This window comes from Lathyrus oleraceus, chromosome 1 (assembly GCF_024323335.1).
Source record: "Lathyrus oleraceus cultivar Zhongwan6 chromosome 1, CAAS_Psat_ZW6_1.0, whole genome shotgun sequence".
Lineage (NCBI taxonomy): Eukaryota > Viridiplantae > Streptophyta > Magnoliopsida > Fabales > Fabaceae > Lathyrus > Lathyrus oleraceus.
The window spans coordinates 100,621,894-100,631,433 of NC_066579.1; the positions used below are offsets into that span (position 1 = coordinate 100,621,894).

The following is a 9,540-nucleotide window of genomic DNA, read 5'->3' on the forward strand; positions in this document are numbered from 1 at the left end:
GAATTAAAGAGATGTTATTGATCATTCTAGCCAATCTCATCCAAATCCTTTTTGTTTCTAGTTTGATTTTTTTTTATTATCTCTTTCAAAAATCAATTTTAAAGTCTTCTATTCTATTTATTCTTTTTGATTAATGACAAATGGGGGAGAAATGAATATGATTTTGATATACCTTTATTCCATAACAAATCCCAAACATGATATATTTTTATTCCTTAAATTTTTGAGGAGATTTATTAACTAGGAAATTAGATCTGTGTTCTTAAGTTTATCAACCAGTCAATTGGATTTCTTATTGATAATAACCGAGCACTAAAGCACTTATGATAACTAGGTGAACATTTATTGTCATGCTGATAATTTTTTTCTGGAATATCAAAAAAAATTCCAGTCTCAATCTCAAGGGGAGCTTACAAACCCCACTCTGAAGAAGCTGAGAATAATTTTGATAGTGTAAAACTCAGAGGGAGATTATAAACCTAACTCTGATGTTTTAAAATTTTGATTATCGAAGTAAAAATGGTTCATTAAAATACATGGATTGTCATTATCAAAAAGGGGGAGATTGTTGGAACAAGTTGGGTTCTGCAACTATTCTTGAGTTTTGATGATAACAAAGCATAATATGTATGGAGAAAAATTTTGTACTCTAATTATTCTGTTAAGTGCGTAGATCAAAGAAAACCAGTTCTAACTTAGATAAAGTTAAATCTGGATGAACCGGGATTTGAACTGTAGGCGCACTCTGAACCAAAGGAAGAAACAAAGACATGCTTTAAATGAAAGTCAAGCATCTAGATTACCAGGTCAATGCTTCTGCAAGAATCTATCCAGAATGTCTCTGATAAAGAATCTTATGATTCAAGCCTCTGAAGTCTCAGAACTATGAACTCTATAGACTCTGAAGTCTCATTTTCATCAGATTCTGAAGACATGCTCTGACTTCTATTCAAGTTTCAGCAACTTAAATACAAAGCCTTTAACTAGAAGTTAATGACTGAAAGAAGAATACACGGAAAGATTACAATCAATACAAAATAAAATATCATTTCCACTACCCTATAAATTAGGAAAAAGAACTATACTATTATACTAATATGGTTCCTCTTATCCCATCCTCTCTCCCACTCTATGTTGCAAGTGCCATTTTACTATTGTATAATCAAGCAACTTCGTACAAGTGTGATATTGAAGATATTCCAATTCCACCCTTCAACGGATCTATTCTTCATCTAAATAAAGAGGTCTTGGAAGTTTGGAAAGAAAACAAAACATATACGTGAAGAAAAATATACATAAGTGAAAGGAAAAGGAGTGTTTCACGCCAAGAAAAAGATCATGTTCATACTCTTTGAACATTTTCTTGAATATATCTCTTAAGAGTAATCTCTGTTTTTAATTTGTGTATTTGCTTATTTTAGAAGCAACTTTGTAAACACAATCTTGTATTCTTAACCTTTGGTTAAATACCTTGAGAGACTAGGTTATAGTCAGGATTCTCAAGAAGTCTTAGAAATGTTATCTTTGAGTTTGTAATCAAGTCTTTGATTAGTGGATTAAGTCCTTATTGAGAAGGTAAGATCACTCTGGTGGGTGGACTGGATGTAGCTTAGTTAACAGCGAACCAGGATAAAAATATATGTGTCTTTTATCATTGTTGAATCTTTACTATTTGTGTTCTTCGGTAGTGAATTTTTTTTAATTAAGAAACCCAATTTAAACCCCTTTTATTATGTTTCTTGAACCTTCACTAACTTGAACCAACAATACATATGGTTCTTGTTCCACTAACTCAAGCAATTAACTTAAATCATTATGATCAAACTCAAATAAAACCAATTGAATTATGCATGTTAAAAAACTAATTGATTCAAACTTGATTCAGAGATGTGCAATCATGAAGGAGACTAAATAAACGATAACAAACAAAACGAAAGTGATAAGACAAGCAATAAAATTGTATTGAGGTTCTCCCCCTGAATGTATTAGGGACATGTGACTTCCAAAGGAACCATATTCTCAACATTTGGAGTTGCAATACTTTGATCAAAATTCTTGCTCTGATACCAATAACTGGGTGCGAATATGACACAAACAGGTATGAAATGAGGGGGGAGGGGGGTGAATAGACCTATTCCCAAGTAGAAAATTTCAAAAATATTTTTAGGTCCCATAAACAAAATCAGATATTTTAAAAATACACAGAAGCAAAACACAACACTAAGAGAGCTTATAAGCATCTCAATAAATTAATTCAACAAAGGCAATACAAGACATCACTAAAGACACAAGACATCACTAAAGACACAAGTCTTTCTAAAGCAAGAAAATTACAAGATTACCAAATTCGTTTTAATCCAAGCGATTTAAAAATTCTTTACGTAGAAATTCACTCAAGACATTATTAGATTTATGATGATTCAATATGTTTGTTGCATCGCATACCTAAGATTACACATTAAATAGTTGTAAGCAAAGTCTAACCTACATGACGTACAAACTATGCAATAATGCAATAGATATAGTAATGAATACATAAAATCAAAAGAGATAAGGGAAGAGAGAAGGGTACATAGAAATATATAGTGGTTCGGAGTTTGCCCTGGTTTTTCCCACTCCATTATTCAATGGTGTTAAAACCATTTGAAAATAACCACAAACTTCCACTATTTTGATAAGTTTGATACAAGCATTTTGAGTACATCAAAATATCGCACGATAATTTCCTTAGTTGATGCAGATACTCAAATTGCTAACAAACACAATATCATCAATAATCTTGATCCAATAACCTTACTATCCACAATAATCCTGCTCTAAGTCTTCGTATGTGGAAATCCACCTTGATCCCACTAATTTCTTGTTTGGGCGATTTCCATAGATAAGCTTCAATTGATCAACTCTCAAATTTTTCTGTGAACAATCTTCACACAAATTTACCAAAGTTGGACAACTTCCAAACCCGCCTTACGAATAGTTTGTACTCGACTTCTCCAAAGTCTTCCATGGAGTATAGTGAAACTCTACTCTTGATGAATAACTCAATATCCAAACCGCATTCAAGAAATAATCTATGCACATGTTACAAACATCAAAATTCATACAAAAATATTAGATACCCTAATGTACCACAAGTCTCTATCAAACACTCAATCTTTAGAGATGAGGTTCCACAACACTGAATAAGGACTAAGGTTGAAGATGATGAACAATGCCAAAATAATCACACACACACACACATACACACATGCACACACACACACACGTACACACACACACACATACACACACACACACACATACACACTAATTCACAAGATATCAATAAGGAATTAGATGTTGGTCAATGAAAAACACATACAAAGTTTGTCTCAAGTTTTTGGATAAACGGGTCTTGGATCTTGAAGATTATCATGAGCTTGATCAAAATTGAATGATTACATGATTGATAAACTCTTTGTCTCTAGTTTCTCTCAACAAGGCAATTATATAAATAATGTAATAAAAAGAGAGATGTTATATAACATGTATTAACACCAAAGAAGTTATTCTTCAAAACAAGAGAAATATTCAATGGTGCTAGGAATAGACACACTAGAGAAGAAAAAACAAATTGACATTTTTGTATTAGGGTTTCACAAAGACTTTCATCATGAACAAGAGTCACAATGAGAGTTACTTGACACCCTTCAACTCTACTTAGAATCAAAGAAACAACTATTTAAATCTAAGGTGGAAAATTAGAGTTTTGATGCTTGACTCGAATCAAACACAAACCATGATTCAAGTCATATTGACTTGTGATTCAATTCAAGTTCAACTTGTGATTCGAGTAAAATAACACAGAGGCACAAACCAATTTGCACAACTTGTATGATTCAGTGATACAATTCACATGATTTGAATCAAACAAATAAACACCTTGATTTAAGTGAATATCGATAATATCTCGATAACTTCTGCCCATTTGACAAATATCAAAAAGAGAAAAGAAAGAGAGAAAACAACGCAAACAACTAAATTCATGATAACATAAAAGCCAAAATAGAAATCACACTAGTGAACTAAAACCACATAAATCGCTTATGATACCAACTACCGCAAACAACACAATTTGAACAAATAATCAAGATAAAAGAGATAGCAATGATAAATAACATAGATACTTAAAACACATGGATAAAAGTTGCAACAAGTACATAACTAAAATATATAATGTCAATATCACAAAATAGTATCAGAGAAAATCCAAAGGAGCCCCCATAGTAAATTCCTAAGGATAACACGTTATGGTCATGTTTCCTGACACGATCGTGTTCTCAACACGACCCCCCATGTCAGACAACATGGCCTTTGTCAGACCTAGTTTCTGCTGTAAACTTTGTCATTCTGTAACATTTTCTCGACTTCTAAACTTCCAAAACTACCTCTTTTAATTAATAAGTAACCATTTATGTTTGTGCTCGAAATTATGAGGCCTCAATGGTCCTCTTATTGTATAAATAGTGGTTATTTGTTATGATTAAGGGGGTAACATTTTTTAGGAGACTCTAGCATTATTTTCAGTTTCATCTTTTTCTCTATTGTAATTTCTCTGCAACTTATTTGTACTCTTTGGATTTATTTTATCAATTCAAGCTTTTTTGTCTACAGTTTAGGTTATTTCCATTTTATCTCAATTATTTCTCATTTAATTTCTATGCATGCTATGTCTTTATTTTGTTTAATTTGTGTCAATCTCACCATGAGTGAGTAATCCTCTAGGTACAAGGGGTCATGAGATCTATCTCATGCCAAACCCTCGATGAATTTATCCATTAACAAATTATGATAAAAATAGTTTAAAAGTTATTTTAGGATCAAATTTCTTAAATATATTTGTGTCAGCTAGCAAAAGCAAAGGCAACCTAGATGTTGATCATGTACCAAAAGTTAGTGATTCGGCATCCAACTGTGGTTGGCTAAACATCCGATAACGAGACGAAACCTACAAGGTGTCTTGTTCTCAGTTGAGAGAGCCGATTAGCTATGCTAAAATCACGTCTAGACACACACGCCACAAAAGTGGGTGTATTGCATTTTTATCTACTTTTCTATAATTTGCTCTAGTTTCTCATAATTGAAATGGAAAGTTAATTGCGGAGTTTGGGATAGATACCATGTACCCTATCTCCTGCTTTTTTTTTAATTGTTATTATCAATTTTATTTCATTAGTACTTAGATCCTTGAAAATATGATCGCTTTAGCTACAAACTATTAGGATCAAATTCAACACTCATATACATTTCCATGTTGGTTCGATCTTATTGTATTACTTCACATTGTTGTGCACTTGCGGCTGTCATACCCTAAAACTTGTCCTACTTTTTTTCAATTTTGTCTGGCCTATTTCTCATTGTATCTGCATACTCACATGCCCTAATCATCCCTTATAAGACAGTCATTTACAATTGCATGCACATCATTGATTCAAAAGTTCTTGCTATTTATGACACAAGGATTGGATTCTTGTCAGTTGGCTTGGAAATTATCATGAACTAGGGTTTACTTCCATGGCATATATGGGATTAAACCTTTTGGGATTGTTTTACATTGACCTAGTTGGTCATCTCTTGAAACCCTAATCCTTGGCATAATATTTTAGCATGATTGGATTGCATCATGGAATGTTTGATTTTAAAAGGGGCATTGTTAAGTTTGACTTTTTCTGGTCATGTTCATATAAAGTATTACTTAGTGATTACTAATTATTATTGCTTGGTTCATGACATGGCATTCATACAAGATCAAGTTGTATGCGAATTTCAAAAAGAGCCAAAATTTCAAATTTTCAAATATGGAGGGAAAAGTTATATTTTACTTAGGGCATAAGTCAAGTTACATATAATGGTCAATCTACATCCAAGACATCAAAAAAGTACATTACAAGTGCATATTTGGGATTACATGAAGAAACCCCTAATTTTGACCTAAAGTTGACTTTTGATCAATTGTTGACTTTTTGGTCAAATGGTTGACCAAAGTCAACTTAACCCTAGACCTATTACCTTCTTCATCTTCATGGGTCCCACTTTGATCTCCAAGTCACCAATCTTCATTAGGGTGCATCATACCAAGTTTTGCCCATGTTCAAGCCTTATACCAAAAGTCATGTTTTGCTCATGTCATCATCTTCATGCCAAGCCAAGTTAGCCCTGCAACTCATACATATTGCACCAATTAGTTTCAATATTAAGCACATCTACCATTGAATCAAGCAAGTACCTACTTCATATGAACTTCCTCTAACTGTAGCATGCTAATAACTTAATTCAACTTTCCAAATCAATTCACTACAACACCATTCAATAACTAACTATTGAAACTATCAATTATAACTTAAAAGTTCATCCTTACAAGCTTAACCAATTTCACTCAATGACTAATCATCAACCTAGCTAACATTCAAATTCAAGTATTACATCTAACCTACTGCACTTAGCATCTTCCATTCATTCTAACATGGCTCAAGTTGCAACCCAAAACAACCTGCATAATTCCCTGCATGAATAAACTTCATTTTAAACTACATTCAAGCCAAAGCATAGCCTACACGATTTCAAAATTCATAACACAAGTAGTTAAAACAAAACTTCAAAACAGAATTTCACTACTAACTTGTCACTAATTCAATTTTCATTAATTCAAATTAGGCCATCATAGTTCAATTAGGAATTAACATCATTCAGTAGAAGATTTCTAACCAACAGCCTGTGTATTGTTCTACTAACAAACTAACAACCACATTCTAATTATCTTCCACAATGCCTAACATTCCAAGCATTTCACCAAGCTCTTATGCATAACTAACCTTCAAACTGAAGTACAGAAAACTCCAAAAATAGTTTAGTAACTAACTTTATTCACATTCTAACACCAATAAAAACAATCACATAACAGCTCCACAATTAATTTGTTGCATAACTAGTTGCACATTCATAAGCAGTTTCACTTTTTTCTAACTTCAAAGTCACTAACAGCAGGCATACATAGAAAATAGAATTTTCACAAAAAATCATTCATAGTTAACCAAAAGGGCTCCAATTACAGTTCAAGTTTCATGGTAGCATCAGTTCATTAAAGTTTGAACTACACTTAACTCACTATACCACAATTCCATTCCTAATTCTAACTGCCAACCTACTGTTTCACTAATTGATTCCATTTCATAAATAACTAACTATTTAACTAACAATCCCTAATAAAAAACAATTCAGATGTTAACCAATTAATTAACCTAATCACCAAATGATTTTTCACAACCTTCTAACAACTAACTAATTAATTTTAGTTAACACTAACATTTTATCAGTTCATAACCACAATTAGTTCAAACATAATTCTAACACTCTAACATCATAACTGTTTTCAACTAACATCTAACAACTAACTTAACATAATTCAATTTAGCTAACTGTCACAAACTGAATTTAACAAACTAATTTAACAGAGTTATAAACACCTAACAACTTTACTCACTGAATATCTAACAGAGTTACTTGCCCTAACTTGTTTGACCTAACTTCCCTATTCAGTTACTCAAAACAACCTCTATAAAATCAATTCATCTTCTTCAATCACAGGTGACTAATCATAATTCTACAAATTCACCAAAAGATTCTCACTTCACCACTCCCATCACCCTCACTACACGCTCCAATCACCATAGTTTTTAGAGCTTCAACATCTGAAGCTCTAAACAATTGAGCTAAATCCTCACCATTCTCTCAATCTACACGCGATAAATTATAGAATAACGCATGCTCCTACAGACTAGAGAAAATACTAAGAAGGAGAAGAAGAGGAACTAAGCATCAAGTTCAAAGAAAGAAGATTCACAGACCTGAAGAACAATATCTCTGACAAACGCCAAGCTTGAAGAGCCGTCGGAGCTACTCCGGCAGGTAAGCTCTTCTCCTTTTCCTCTTTGATCCATGCAAAAATAGTCACCATAATGTAGATTTGTCACTAGCGATCCAAACCCCTAAGGTTTGGACTCAGTTTTATCTGCCATATGCTTTTAATTTATGTTTGGTAATTTAGGGTTCATGTTTTTCTTTTTATTTGAACAATTGATGAGGGATTGAAACGAATTGGGATGGGATTATGAAAGAGGGAGAGAAGACGGTTAGGTTGAGTTAAGTTTGGTGGTGATTTGACCTCCGCCGCCGTTGATGGTGAATTCCAACACGGCGAAGTTGTGACCTCAGAAGTTGTGAACCCAGATTTGCTTTCACATACCCCCCATTTTCTCTTGGCTAGAGGTGTTTTAGGCCTCAAAGGCTCATAATCCCATGACATTGCCAACAACACCCACAATGTTTCCAGACACCCCCTTTTCTTGAATGATTAACACAACCAGCGATGGGTTTCCATCTTGAGCCCAATGTATTTCTTCATGGCATACCCCTAGTCTGATGCATGCATCCCCTGCAGTTTGGGCTTGATCTTGTTTTTCTAGTTGTTTTTCTTTGCTTTATTGTTTCTTAAATATTATTTTTAATATTTTACACATTTTATTATAATTTCCAATGATAATTCTTAGAATTATTGAATAGTTCATACCTTTAAAAAATCATATACTTAATAAAGATAATACACCTTAGTCTAGAAATAATCATCGATTTTAAAATTATTTTTTCAATTAGATTTTAGAAATTAATTAGCATTTTGGATGGTTTTAATTTTAGAAATTAGTAGGTTAACATATCCCTTAATAAAGATCCATGTGCTTGTAGTTTTGGGTTCATGCCCGATTGATTGATCAAAATCAATTTTGATCAATTAATCACTTCACTTTTACTTTATCCCCTATCCAGTCAGTGATCAAAATTGTCTTGATCACTTGATAGGATTAGATCTCTATACTTGCACTGCATTGGACCTCAAGCCAAGTCAAGCTTCATACTCAAGGTTGAAAACATTGGATATCAAGATCGGATGATTGCTCAAGCACAACAAAAATAAATTTTTTCAACACTTGATATTTATGATGAGGATTATATGTCATGAGCCTTAAGCAACAGAGAAGGATGAGATATATTTTTCATATCCTTGTTTTGAGTACCTCTGCGTACGGGGCGTATGCCCCAGTTATTCAGAGTATTCGCATCCATTCATAGACTTTAGTGCAATTTAAATTGAATAATTGTCAGTTCTTTTTACCCACAGATAGCATATCAACACAAATGACATCTCAACATTGAAACACTGCTCCATCAACAATACTCTTCTCTTTGGACCCAACACAAGCTTCTTTGTCATCCATACTCCATTGGTTAATCATTGTCTATCAGTTAAAATATCAATCTTTCTTTATTTGGGTTAATCACCTCTCATAGTTAACATACCCTCTTTTTGCATTGATTAATCACCGTCTATCGGTTAAAATACCACTCTTTCTTTCTTTGGGTTAATCACCTCTTACGGTTAACATACCCTTTCTTCATGGGTTAATCACCATTTCTTGGTTAACAGACATTTCTCTTTGGTTTAGCACC

The 9,540-nt window shown here is 33.0% G+C and overlaps 1 long non-coding RNA gene across 1 annotated transcript; it reads right to left on the reverse strand.

Annotated features, from left to right (window-relative positions):
* Positions 1–5,838: 5,838 nt before the first annotated feature.
* Positions 5,839–8,473, reverse strand: LOC127119389 (uncharacterized). The gene is made up of 2 exons (XR_007802797.1): positions 7,884–8,473; positions 5,839–6,195 (listed from the first exon to the last, which is right to left on the reverse strand). It is a non-coding gene; the product is annotated as an uncharacterized LOC127119389 (long non-coding RNA).
* Positions 8,474–9,540: the final 1,067 nt, after the last annotated feature.